General features: G+C 38.8%; 1 protein-coding gene across 2 annotated transcripts in view; it reads right to left on the bottom strand.

Annotated features, from left to right (window-relative positions):
* ABCC9 (ATP binding cassette subfamily C member 9) overlaps positions 1 to 11,093 on the bottom strand; it is a 133,136-nt gene extending 122,043 nt beyond the window's left edge. Inside the window, exons 1-2 of one of the 2 annotated variants that reach the window (XM_084877156.1) lie at positions 10,999 to 11,093; positions 10,094 to 10,239 (exon numbers count right to left, since the gene is read on the bottom strand). The gene's annotated coding sequence lies outside the window, so the exon portion shown is untranslated. Of the gene's footprint in view, positions 1 to 10,093; positions 10,644 to 10,998 lie in introns of those variants that run through there. The other variant, XM_084877155.1, reaches the window with a different exon arrangement.
* Between the last annotated feature and the right edge of the window lie 3,338 nt (positions 11,094 to 14,431).

The raw sequence follows: 14,431 nt of genomic DNA, 5'->3' as shown, positions 1-14,431 counted from the left end.
TGGATGATACCATAGTTACCATGAGCCAAGCAAAGAAACCAGAGAGCAATTTCTCCAGAGATGGTTTATAGGAATTAAGGATATTCGAAATGTTTATACAAAACAAAAAAGCATAAATAAGATCTATATTTATATTACTAAGAATTTTCTAAATCTGGAAATAGACTCATGCATGTGCATTTAATACTGAATATTCAAAAGCTCCTATTGTGGATGTGAATACAGATGAACTTCCTGAAGAAACACTGTAAAAGGACATAAGGTTAGAGTAAAAAAAATTTTTTAAAAGAACATGATGTTTCTGGAACAGCAGATCACAGAGGCTAATCTTGGAAACAAATCCTGAGGTCATTTAATAAATTTAGATAAGCTCTAAAGATTCTATTGGGTCAGTCACATGCAACAATTTTTTATTATTTTGCAAATGTGAGCCATTTAAAGAATACATTTTGTTTTTTTCTGGTTCATAAGGCAAAAAAGGTATCTCTCTTAAGCCAAAGAAAGTACAATTCGTTAGATCTTGATGAAAATGAAGCCCTAAATATTAACAGGTTGATTCCACCAACCTCACAGAGCATTTGTTTCTTGAAACAAAGAGTATTCAGATTTGAGTTGATTTATTCATTCAACAAATATTTATTGACTGTCTACTATGCGTCTCACATGTGGCAAAAGAAAATAGCATTAGCAAGGTAGACATATCTTCTATCTTTCTAGAACTTTAAATCTAACAAGAAAGAAAATCATTAAATAAAAAACAAGAAACATTTTAAAATAAATTTGTGATAAATATTACAAGGGGAAAGTAGGTTTGTCAGACCAGACCTAGTTGGAAGCTTTCCTATGGAAATGACAGCTAAGCTGTAGCTAAGGGGATACGGAGTAAGCTGGGTGAAAGGTGAGAAGTTAGAGAAAATCGTCATGTTCTAAGTCAAGAGGACTTATGCAAAGGCCCTGCAGTAGAAAGGGATATGTGTCACTGAGGCACCAGTAGAAGGCCATTGGTTAAAAGTATGGTAAGTACAGAGAAGAGCAACGTAAGGTGAAGTAGTGTAGGCAAGGCCTTAGGAGATCACAATAAAGATCTTAAATTTTATTCTAATATCAATAAAAAAACAAATCAGCAGGTGAAAATTTGGGTTATTTCCTCTTTTTTTAAAAAAAAATATAAACTTACATAGAGCTCTTTTGTACTCACCTTCATTCTTGCATTGAATTTTTATTTTTTTAAATATATTTTTATTGAAGAACCGAGATGGTGGCAAAGGTTAACACCTGAACTTGCTGCCTCCCAGAACCACATCAAAATTACAATTAAAATACATAACAACTATGATAAGAACTGCAGGAAAGCTGACTGAGTAGAAGTACTAAAACTGGAGAGGTAAAGAAAAAAGCGCATTTAGACTAGTAGGAGGCACAGAACGGGGCTGGCACCTGGGTGTGCTGCTTTTTTAATCAGGAGAGAGATACAAGCTCCCGCTTGCTTTGAGCTCCAGGGCCAGCGAGACTCTGGGGGACCCAGACACATAGGAAGAGTAACTGGACTGTCTGGAACCAGGGCAGGAACATGCGGGTGGCTTTCTTCCAGACGGAGGTGCTCACAATGGTTATTGTTCCTGAGCTGGGACCTCCCCGGTGCAGGATTGACTGGCAAACATTGCTGTTTACTCTGCCTTGCAGAATCCCTAACACCCTCCCCTACCCAATTTAAAACTCCACCCAAGTTGTGCACAGTTTTGCATGTGAATGGCCTGTCCTTTCTCAGCCTAAAACCTGTCAAACAAGCTGCAGCTGGGTCAGGAAGCCCCAAAACTATCAAAAGAAGGCCTAAGGCCAGAACCAGCAGCAACCTGCCTTGCTTCACAGCTGTGCCTCATCTGGGCACTTCCAAACCTGCTACAAAGAGGAAGAATTTACAGATCTCTCTGTAACTTCTGCTGGGTGGCCCCAGGCAGTGGCTGACTTTGCACCTCCTTGGAGATCCAAGAGCCAGTGTATCCAGATTATAGCTCTTTATATCCACAAGTGATACACTCAAGGGGCAGACTCAGTGAGCACCAAAGCCCCACTGAAGCAAGTTCTGCCCCATGAGGGTGTCTCCTACACAGCAGCTCTTCCCTTGTAGACACAGCTGGTTCTCATAGCCAGTTGGCCTGGAGGTGAATTCCTTCTAGTGATACCAACAGCAATCAAGGCTTAACTACAACAAGACTTGCAAACAGCCCACAAAGGGGTGCACCAAGAGTATCCACCTTGGGTTATTGGGGAGGCTGAACCACTGGGCCCAATAGGACACCTACTACACAAGGCCACTCTATCAACTCAAGGAGACTTAGGAGCTACCCAATACATAGAAACAAACACAGGGAAGCAGCCAAAATGTGGAACAAAGACACATATCACAAATGAAAGAAATGGAGAAAGCAAACTACTAGATGTAGAATTCAAAACCACAGTTATAAGGTTACTCAAGAATCTTCTAGAAACCTTTGAAGAACTTAATGAGACTTTCAAGGATATTAGTGAGAATGCAAAAAAAAAAAAGGAAAAAAAGAAAAGTCAGAAATTAAGCATACACTGACTGAAATAAAGAATAATATGCAGAGATTCAACAGTAAACTAGAGGATCCCAAGAATTAAGTGAAAGATTTGAAATATGAGAAAGCAAAAAACACCCAACCAGAAGAACAAAAAAAAAAAAAGAATCCAAAAATATGAAGATAGTATAAGGAGCCTCTGGGACAACTTCAAACATATCATCTGAATTATGGGGGTGCTAGAGCAGAGAAAGAGCAAGATATTGAAAAGCTATTTGAAGAAATAATGACAGAAAACTTTCCCTACTTAATAAAAGAAATAGACTTATAAGTGCAGGAAGCACAGAGAGCCCCAAACAAGAGGAATCCAAAGAGGATCACACCAAGACACATCATAATTAAAATGCCAAGAGCAAAAGATAAAGAGAGGCCAAAACTGGTTTGGCTCAGTGGATAGGGCATCAGCCTGCAGACTGAAGGGTACCGGGTTCAATTCCGGTCGGGGACATGTGCCTTGGTTGTAGGTACATCCCCGGTGGGGGGTATGCAGGGGGCAGCTGATTGGTGATTCTCTCATTGATGTTTCTAGCTCTCTATCCCTCTCTCTTCCTCTCTGTAAAAAAATCAATAAAGTATATTAAAAAAAAAAAAAAAAAGACAAAGAGAATCTTAAAAATAGCAAGAGAAAAACAGTTACCTACAAGGGAGTACCCATTCGACTGTTAGCTGATTTCTCTACAGAAACTAATGCAGGCTAGAAGGGAGTGCCAAGAAATATTCAAAGTGATGAAGAACCTACAACCAAGATTACTCTACCCAGCATGGCTATCATTTAGAATTGAAGGTCAGATAAAAAAAACTTCACAGACAAGAAAAAGCTAAAGGAGTTAATCACAAACAAACCAGTATTATATGAAATGCTGAAGGGTATTCTTTAAGAAGAGGAAGGAGAAGAAAAAGGTAAAGATAAAATTATGAACAACAAAGTGACAACAAATACATATCTATCAACAAGTGAATCTAAAAATCAAATGAATAAAAAAAATATGATGAACAGAATAAACTGGTGAATGTAATAGAATCAGGGGCATGGAAATGGAGTGGACTGACAATTTCCCCAGGGGGAGGGTATGGGGGAGGTGTGTGGGAAGAGATTAGACAAAGATCTTATATGCTTATATGCAGTACCTATGGACATGGACAGTGGGGTGGCAAGGTTCTGGGGTGGGGTGGGAACCAGGTGGAGGGGATCTATGGGGGTGGGGGAAGAGGAACATCTGTAATAATCTAAGCTATATATATATATTGATTTCAGAGAGAAAGGGAGAGGGAGAGATAGATCAATGATGAGAGAGAATCATTTATTGGCTGCCTCCAGCACACCCCCTACTGGGGATCATGTCCAGGGTGGGGATCATGCCCTTGACTGGAATCAAACCCAGGACCCTTCAGTCCACAGGCAGAAGTTCTATCCACTGAGGCAAACCAGCTAGGGCTGAATTATTTTTTAATATATTATTAATAATAGAATGATTTATGTGGTAGAAATATCTTTATTTCTTTACTATGTACATTACTATCACTGTAACCTTCAACATTATTATTTTTCTCTTATACACTTTGTTAATTTTTTAAGTATTGTAACTAAAGTAATTCTAGCTACTTAGTCAGAGACCCCAAAAGCTTATTTGTTATTTATGCTATAGTTGTGCTTATTCAACTGTGTTTTGTGACTGTTCTGAAGTCTTTTATATCCCCAGGAAGAGTGTCTAGAATCTCTGGGTTTTGTTGCCTTAAGGTCTCAAGCAAGACTCACTTGAACATTCTATTACATTATTTTTTCAGTCTTCTTAGTTTACATAAAAAATACTGAAGAGTACAAAAGGAACAGTTCATCCTTTTGAGTATTTTTATACAAGATTAAAATAAAGTAAAGTGAAAACTCTTGTCAAACCATAATATTATAAAATTAGCATTATTTGGTATTTAGTTATTATAGATTTTATTATACAGAAAAGATTGCATATAATATAATATAACAGGTTTAATTATTTGTTTGGGTCCTTTCTGTATTTAGTATCAAGTCAAGACTTCATGGATTTAAACTTGGCAAGGAAAATAAAAATCACTAAAAAAGCTAACTTCACTTGAAACATTTCCCATAATCCTTCTCTTCTTTCTGTCCCTCTCCCAATTTTTTTGTTTCTATGGAAAAACACCAGGGAAAATATTTCAAGAAGTTATTTTAAAAAACAAAGAGGAAGTTAAATGAAGTGGAGCCTCTCTTTTTAAATACAGTAAATAACACAAGGGATGCAATTCACATCCCCGCACTGACCCATTAATTATAAAGATCAAGAGCTAATATCTCTCCTCATTGGAAAGCAAAAATAATAACAACAATAAAACTTAGTCATAGACTAAGATATGTACAAAACTTTAAGAAAGAAAATATTTATTTTAAGAGAAGCAGAAGATAAGATATAATTGAAAGTAGGAATTCCAAGAAGAAAAGGAAAAAAAAATTATACAAGCAACAGTGCAGGGAATTTTTGTTTAATAGGAAGGAGAAGAAAAATAATGTTTCACGAATTTCACACAGTTTAGTGGTGAATTCTTCTTATACAGGAAAATAAAAACAGAGTAAAGGTAACTAAATTCGTGCAGTCCACAGTGAGCGTGAAATGAGAGCTCTCCCTTTGGAAATGTTAGCAGGATGTTTAATTGTTTTGCACAGCAGTTGCATGCATCCATGTTTCTATCCAACAGGAGATCTGTTTCCCAGGTCTATAATGGAAGATGATAAAATAATTAACAACTTGATCAAGTTCATATTGCTAAGTATAAGGCAGGATTGAGATTCAAACCCCAAAATAAGTCTGAATCTAAAACCAGGTCTCTTTATTTTAATAGCACAAACTTCCCTGTCTGGTAAGAAATAATTAAGAATAAAGGTCCTGCCCTAACTAATTTGGCTCAGTGGATACAGCATCAGTCCCCCGGACTGAAGTGTCCCAAGTTCAATTCCGATCAAGGGCTCGTAGCTGGGTTGCATGCTCAATCTCTAACCCCAGTCAGCGCACATAGGGGAGGCAACCATCGATGTGTCTTTCTCACATCGATTTTTCCCTCTCTCTGTCCTTCACTCTTCCTTCCACTCTCTCTAAACATCAATGGAAATATCCTCGGGTGAAGATTAACAAAAAAATATAAAATAAAATAAAAAAATAAAAAAGAATGACTGTTTAAAAAAAAAAAAAGAATAAAAGTCCTGGGGCAGAAGGTTATTGCGTTGCATAGAATATCAAAACACAGAACTGTATGGCATGAGGAGCGTGTGGGATGCTCTTCACATTAGACTCTCTAGAAAGCAGATACTGAGATAAGTTAGGAGTACAGAGTTTATTGGCAAGTACTGGTATATCTTCAAAGGAAAGAGGAGGAAGTACAATTGGGAAGAGGGAGCTGTCAGACTCTGACAGAGATTTAATGAAAGTTCTGCCAGCTCAGAGGGAAATCTCTGAAGCAAAAATTGTTCAAAGCTAAGCCTGTACTTGTACCACTCTGTGCTCAATCATTGGCTGGGGAAGGGGGGTGGGGGGGAGACACTGAGAACTTGACCTCCATTCAAAAGCTGAGGCAAACCCTAAGGGGGCCAACTACTAGAGCCTGGAGGCTCCTGAACTCCTCCAGGCTGGGGAGCAGCCTTTGAAGGAGGATTTGAACAGCGCACTGCAGCGTCTGCCATAGATGCACAGAAGAGCAGCAGAGTTTGGACGACTTCGGAAGAGAAAGCAGAACAGAGTTCATTCTTCTAAGTGTATCACCTGCATTTTCTGAGTCACAGTAATATGGATTTAAAATCAAGATTACAAAAATAACCGTTAAGAAAAAAAAAGCTACCTGAAATCCCACGTATCGTATGTGTATTATAGGCGTTGAGTTGGCTCTGACTCCTGGTGGATCATTCATATGACCTTATAAATATGAATGATGTCCATCCTGTCTTGTCCTCAACACTGCTCGGCTCCTGTAGACACATGCCTATGGTGTTTTTTAAGTCAATATAGCTCATATTTGGTCTTCCTCTTTTCCTGCTTGCTGCTATTTTTTTTTTCAGCACTAATGTTTTTTTGTTTTTTTCCAATGAACCTTGCCTTCCTTCTCATGATGTGCCCAAAGTAGGACAGCTTCACTTGTGTCATCATTGCCTCCAGTGATGTTTCAGGCTTATTTTGCTCTAGGACCACTTGTTTGCCTTCCTGATGGTTCAGGGTATTCATAGAGTTCTCCTCTAACACCACATTTCAAGTAAATCAGTATTTTTCCTATCGCTCTTCAATTTTTGCATCCGTACATAATAATTGGGAATATATAGGTGTGGGTGGCCTTATCCTTGGTCTCTCATGACAGATGTTTGTTCTTGAGCTTTCCTAACTCTTCCATTAGTGCCTTTCCGAGTCTCAGCCTCCTCTTAATTTCTTAGCTGCAGTCTCCATTTGAGTTGATGACTAAACCATCAAAATCTTCAAGAAAGAAGATGCCCAGGAGTATAATAATTATACTAATTTTCCAAGCAATTAAAGCGATACTCAAGTTGATGCAACAAAGGCTTCTAACAATATGAAGCAAGAAATGCTGGATGTTCAAGTTAGATTTAGAGAAGGAAGAGGCATTCTATATCTTATTGCAAACATCCATTGAATACTAGAGTTCCCAAAAGAAGTTCAGAAGGTTAGTCTATATTTTATTTATTTATTATTATTTTGATGTATATTGAACATTTCCAGTCTGTAGACAATTGTTTTGCTTTCCATGTTTGTTGACATATTCTTTTTAGAATTAGATTCAGTTTCTGTGGCTTGAAGTAATTCTATTAGTATCTCATCTATTCCTGGCAATGTATACTTTCCTAATACCTTCAGAGAAGTTTTCACTTCACTTTCTAGAATTACCATTCTTCTTTTAAGGTACTGGCCATCCTTTTGTTGATTTGGTATAGATTTTCAGTATACTGTTTATAGCTTCCCTTTATTTTCTCCTGTTCAGGTAATGTGCATCCTTGTTGGTTGTTCAGCATTCCTAGTCTAGCTTTGAATTTCCCTTTTACTTTTTAATCTTCTGGTAAAGATCTCTTGTTTTTTTCTTTTTAATATTTTCTTTTATCTCCTTGCATTGACTATTATAATAGTTCTATTTATCTCTACATGATAGTCATTGAAAAACTATGTTCAGGATTCTAACTCAGTCCACAGATCTGCTGGTTCTTGGTCAATTAAGTTTAACAGTGCAAATCTGTGTTTTATGTGAACTCCAAATCCATCAGGAATGCCATTACGTGCTATTTTGGCACTATGATTCTTTTAGTGTTCTTCAGTTTTACTCTAATATTTGATATTAGCAATTCGTGGTCAGTAACACAATCTGCTCCTGGTCTTATTTTGGCACAGAGAATACAGTTTCTCCATCTCCTGCTTTCAATTATATAGTCTATTTGATTTCTATATTGGCCATCTGGTTATGTCCATGTATACAATCATCTGTTCAATTGTTTGAAGTATATGTTCGTGATGGACAAGTTGTTGGCTTACTCCTCAAAAAACATAACCCCCAGTGCTTGCTTCAGCACACATACTAAAATTGGAACAATATAGAGAAGATGAGCATGGCCCCACACAAGGATGACAGGCAAATTTGTGAAGCATTCCATGCATTTCTTTTTAAATATAATACCCAAATATAGTACCCAGTGTTTCCCAAATAATTTTAAGAAAATCCAGTGCCTCCCATAAATTCTAATAGCATTCTGTTGACTACCATGGGGGAGCCTACAGTTTTTCTTATCTCCTGATCCAGGTCACTGAGACATTGTGTCTCTATGTACCTACATGCAGGGTGGTAGCTATGCCATTGTTACCCATTGGCAATACAACTGTCCAGATACTTCCTTATAGGCAGGACCACTGGTCCTGCCAAGTAGCTCAAGACTGAGGGTTCTCATCTCTAGCCAGAGGTTCTAATGTTTTACATCTGGAAAATAGAAGGCACTGAAGCCAGTGCTTTATCATTACCCGATACCACCAATGCAGCTGTGGTCAATATGGCTAAGATTCTGTCCCTGTGTCACCAATGCCACCACTTCAGGAGGACTCAGTGCTGCTTGAGTTCTTGCTTATTTTTTATTTTCTTTTTTTAAAATATGATTTTATTGAAGGGAGAAGGAGAGAGAGAAACATTGATGAAAGAGAAACATTGATTTGCTGCCTCCTGCCCACCCCTACTGGAGATAGAGCCCTCAACCCTGGCATGTGCCCGGACTGGGAATCAAACTGGCAACTTCTCTGTGCATGGAATGACACGTGAACCTACTGAGCCACACCAGCCAGGGCACTGCTTATTTTTCATTGCAGGTCCTTTGCTTTCAGTCTAAGGATAGCCAGGCTGATTTATAACCTAAGTAGCAAATGCAAACACACTTCCTTCTAACAATAACATACTGGGCTGGACCAAACTTTTGTACTTCTATCTTCTCCTCCCTTAGGAAAAATTCTTTCTTCATAGCAAAACAGACCCTACTGTGCGACCCACTCTCAGAATTATGCAAATATTCTTCTATCCTAGCTTGCCACATCTTTCTATCCTAATTTTCTCCAATTCCTAGGGAATGGGCAACAAATATGAGAAAGAAACTGACCGGTTGATCATTTTTATAGCACAATCTCTGTAAGAACTTGACTATGACCATTATTATTACAAGCATACTGGCCAAACTGGGCAGAATTGGCATATAACAATCCTCATAAATAGTCTTGAATTTTCTATTTATATCTCTTCCTATCACACTAACATCAACCTATGTTTTCAGTACAAATACTTGCATTTGATAAAGATAAAATAATGCTTCATACTTTGGAACTATAGCTGGAAGAGTCAGTATTAGTCCTACAGTTTGTATTTGAATCATTTGTTAAAAGCTTTCTTTGCTGGAAGCTTAAATGCTTCCTATCCAGCTTGATGTGGGCTGTTACCTTATCAGACATGTTACGAGGGCAGTACTGTGTCAGTACTTTTCAGAGAGTACTACAAAAATAAATCAGAACTCCAGACTTTACTCTTAGCTCCTGTCATACATTAAGCATTTTCAGTTTGGGGGATAGAAGGAAAACAGAAAAATTGCATTTCAGTTGCTTTTCCAGCTCTCTTGGAAACATCATCCTATTTTCTAAGAAAATAGCTTAAAAGAGCCCTTGCAGCTTTGGCTCAATGGATAGAGCATTGGTCTGTGGACTGAAAGGTCCAAAGTTAGAGTCAAGTCATGCCCAGGTTGCGGGCCCAATCCCCAACAGGGGTAGGCAGAAGGCAGCCGATCAATGATTCTCTCTTATAATTGATGTTTCCATCTCTCTCCCTCTCCCTTCCTCTCTGAAATCAATAAAAATATAGTTTTAAAAAAGAAAAGAAAATAGTTTAAGAGAGACAATTTCCTGCCAATTCTTTTCATGCTGCAGAAATAAGATACATTTGTAGGACATAGAGCACAGAAGTATGCTCACCTCCTCTTCTGATTGGAGTGGTGACATGTCCTTCCTGTTTATCGTTCTTGAGGATATCAACTTTTCCACACTTCAGTTCCTGGAACTCTTAGATGTCACAGCTTTCTCTCTCCAACTTTTCTCCACCACTTGGGTCCAAACCGAGACTGGAAAGACAACAATCTTACTTTCAGTTCACATTTGAAGTTCTTCCTACACAAAGCTCATCTAAAAGAGAGAAGAGACAGAAGATCCAAAACTGAAGGATTACATAAGCAGAACACCAAAATAGAAATGAGAAGAGCTCTTTCGCAGACATAGCCCCAAATCTTTAAACAGACTTGGGTGTAAACGTGTGCAATTATAGAAGGTGTTATGGGAGTAATGAGGAGAGATAATTTGATCAGGTAATCCCTGGATTGGATTTTAATCCTTCCACAGGGCAGGAGATTAGAGTTTGGAATTGAAATCTTGCTTAAATGTCTTTTGTGGAGGAGTTGTTCCCAAAATATAAAGAGAACTAAGAAGAAAAAAAAATGGCTCAAGAGCCTAGGGAGACGACATGCAAGCTCATCCTGGCTTGTACTTTGGGTGGAAACAATTGTTAAAAGAGAAACCAACTGCTTTGGCCTGCAGCTTTTCAGACTAGAAAGCCACATGGTATCAGAGAATCTCTAAACTGAGAACCAAACATAAATGTTGGTCTCCAGCCAATTACACACTTAAGTACCTGGCAGAGCTGAATGCAAAATTGTCCTGCAGAGATTGTAGTGGATAATGTCAGTGTCAGTGCTTCACCCAGATTCCTGCATCTATTTTTGCTGTTTCTTGGGAGGGGAGTCCCTTCTTTGGCATGCTTTCCTACCCAGCACCTACTGGGTCTTCTTTTTCAGGAAACTGCTCTCCAAACACATCCCCCTACTCACCTAGCTCCCTGGCTTCAGTTCCAGCTCTGTGGCATAACTTTTAAACTTCAGTGTCCCCTGCAGGAGCAGCCTGAGATCGTTTTCTGTGGGACTTTGCCTGAGATCAGACCCGTGTTTGGATTTTTCCTCTTCTAGGTCCTGTTTCCCCCAACCCTTTGCCAGTCTCCCTGGAACACTTCCTTACTAAGCACTGCCGTTGTACCCTCATCTCAAGTGTCTGTTCTAAGGAACGTGACCCAACACATTCCCATGGGATCCTCTCAAGAAAATAAACATGTACCTCTAAAGATGAACTCTCTAGAAAAAAAAAACAACTACAAAACATACAAGAGAGCACGGCCGGCATGGCTGGTTGAGCATCAACCTATGAACCAGGAGATCATGGTTCGATTCCCAATCAGGGTACATGCCCGGCTTGCAGGCTAGATCCCCAGTAGGGGGCATGCACGAGGCAGCTGATCAATGGTTCTCTCTCACCTTTGATGTTTCTATGACTCTTTCCCTCTCTTTGATGGTGAATATAAGACATTGTTGGGGGGCTAGCGATCTGAATCTGTGCCAGTAACCTGCCTGCTAATGCACACTGTTGCTAGCTGATAATTTATACTCCACTGATTCCTGCAGAATCTGTTTCCCAGAATACCCCCTTTTTGCAAGGGCCATAAACCATGAACCATACACAAACCCCAAGAGAAGGTTATCAGTGCTTGTTCCAAGACAGGCCTTTTGGTGTGGTCTCACATTCCCGATCCCAACACACGGGGCTTTTCGAAAAGCCCATGAAAGGTCTGGAAGCTTGATCCATATTTGGGGGACAAAGAAACCAAAGGGTATAAAGGAAAAGCTTCCTCCATATTTTCTCACTCAGGATTTGGAGAACTGACCCTCTGAGTCACTGTACTAGTTCATCTGAAAATAAATGGGTTTATCCTGGGTCTCCGAGTACTTCCTGTCTATTTTTCAGTCGCCTGGTAAATTCTGTGACATCATTTCCTCTCAGAAATTAATAAAAATATATATTTAAAAACATGAAAGAGAATAAAAGCCATCTGAGACAGAGTCTGCAGACACAATAACAGAAATGATTGCTACTAAGGACTCAGGGTAATATAAAGACAACTTGACAGAATATGTAAATTACCCAGGATATAGGTGGAAATAAGCAAAAATGGAAAGTATAACTGTAAGATATGAAAGCAGCCCAAGTGCCCATCAGTAGATGACTGGATAAAAAAGCTATGATTCATTTACACAATGGAATACTACTTGGCAGAGGAAAAAAAAAAAAGGAAAGAAAGACAAGAAAAGAAAATTTTACCTTTTGTGACAGCATGGATGGACCTGGAGATTATTATGCTAAGTGAAATAAGCCAGTCAGAGAAAGACAAATACAATATGCTTTCATGTATATGTGGAATCTAATGAACAAAATAAACTGATACACAAAATAGAAACAGAGGCATGAATGTATAGACCAGACTGACAACTGTCAGAGGAGAGGGGCATTGTGAGGCTGAATGAGTAAAGGTAAAGGGATTAAGATATATATTAATATATCCTGGCATGGCTCAGTTTTTGAGTGTCAACCTATTATCCAAGAGTTCACAGTTCAGTTCTCCTGCCTGGGTTGCCAGCTCAATCTCCAGTGCAGGGTGAGCAGGAGGCAGCCGATCAATGATTCTCTCTCATCATTGATGTTTTAATCTCTCTCTCCCTCTCCTCTCCTCTCTGAAATCAATATATATATATTGATTTTATATTTTAAAAATATAAATATATTTTTATATTTTAAAATATATATATATTTTAAATATATATATATTTTAAAAAACCAAAAACACATAAACCTGGTTTTGCAAACCAATGTCACATCAATAAATCCAATAATTTTTAAAAAAAGAGATGTAGATAAACAACGAGCAGTGTCTCCATAGGTCTAAGAGTAGCTCCTGAGAAGACAATAAAAAATAGTGGCGAGGCAGTATCTGAAGCAAAGACGTCTGATTAATGTATAGAGGTCGTGAAAGAGAGGACACAACAGAATTTCTATATGAGATAAATAGAAAAGTAAGTGCATCTGAAAGAGACATGGCACAGCACAAAAGCAAAGAGAATACCTTAGAAGTGACCAGAAAGGAAAGGCAGATTAGGTGTAAAGAAGCAATAATTAGACTTCCAGGAGCATGTAATTGATAGCAGCAACTGAGGCCAGAATTCAGCAGTACAGTGTCTTCAAAGTGAAAAATGGCTGTCAACATCAACCAAATTCAACTAAAAAACAGGCAGCCCCTCTTTTTTGAAAGTTCACTTCACGCCATTTTGTTTTTTTACAAAAGACCTGTTCCCACTAACCGAAAGAAATCCAAAGAGATTTTCACTTTTATGGAAAAAGGCAAAAATAAAAAATAGTGTGACGTGTCCTGAGGTAATTTCTCCTTTCTATAATGCCATTTCTAAGAGCCTCCAGAGGCTCACTCTACTTTCAGATAGCAGGTGAAAGAGAAAACAGAGCCAGTTTTACACAGCAACCTGAGATTTTATAACATCTGCCTTCAGTGGCTTCTTCTTGTACTACAGACCAGGATCTACCAAGTCCTGTCTCCCTGTCTGACCCCACTTCCTTCTGCTCTTCCTCTGGCTCCCTGATCTCCTTTGTGCTCCTCCAGCATGCCAAGCTCCTTCCTCTGGTGAGACCTTTGCCCTTGCACTTTCCTCTGCCTGGAATCCTCTGACCTTACATTCCAAAAGCATCCTCTGCATTCATGTCTGCATTTTTAAAAATGTTTATTGCAGTCAGTTATGTCCTTGTTACTGCCCTAGGCACTGGGGATACAGCACTGAACAGAACAGACCAAAGTCTCTGCTACTGTGGAGTATAGGTCCTGGCAGCTGACAGCTTTATCAGTCAGGTCTTTCCTGACCACTGGTCTAAATGTGAACATTGTTCATTGTTTGTCTTCCTACTTATTCTGTCTCCTCCCAGTAGTGTGTGACTCCTTTATAGGTGGGACCTTGTCTACCTTGTTCATCACTGTACTCTGAGAGCATGCAATGATGCCGGGAACTATCGTGTGTTCAGGAAACACTTGTGGAAGGAATGAAAGTTAAAATGAATGTTGAAAGTCAACTTTAAAAATGAATGTTGAAAGAGTGAATTCATGGAAGGTGTCTCAGGAGGAAAGGGTTATAAGTCTATTTAAGGAAAACAGAAATTGCATTCAGAAAAGTTGTGTGTGTGTGTGTGTGTGTGTGTAAGCAGGAAAAAAAAAAGGCCCCATATAAAGGCTAGAGAATGGATATTGTGACAGAAGAGTAAGGGATTAAATAATCAGGCAGAACCTAGATCTCTATTAGGTGTAAAAAAACAATAATTAGACTATCCAGAGTATGTAATGGATAGCAGCAACTGAGGCCAGAAGACAGCAATACAGTG

The sequence above is a fragment of the Pipistrellus hanaki genome (assembly GCF_964339955.1).
Source record: "Pipistrellus hanaki genome assembly, chromosome: 3".
NCBI classification, from domain to species: Eukaryota; Metazoa; Chordata; class Mammalia; order Chiroptera; family Vespertilionidae; genus Pipistrellus; species Pipistrellus hanaki.
This window is presented reverse-complemented; position numbering and strand designations above follow the sequence as displayed.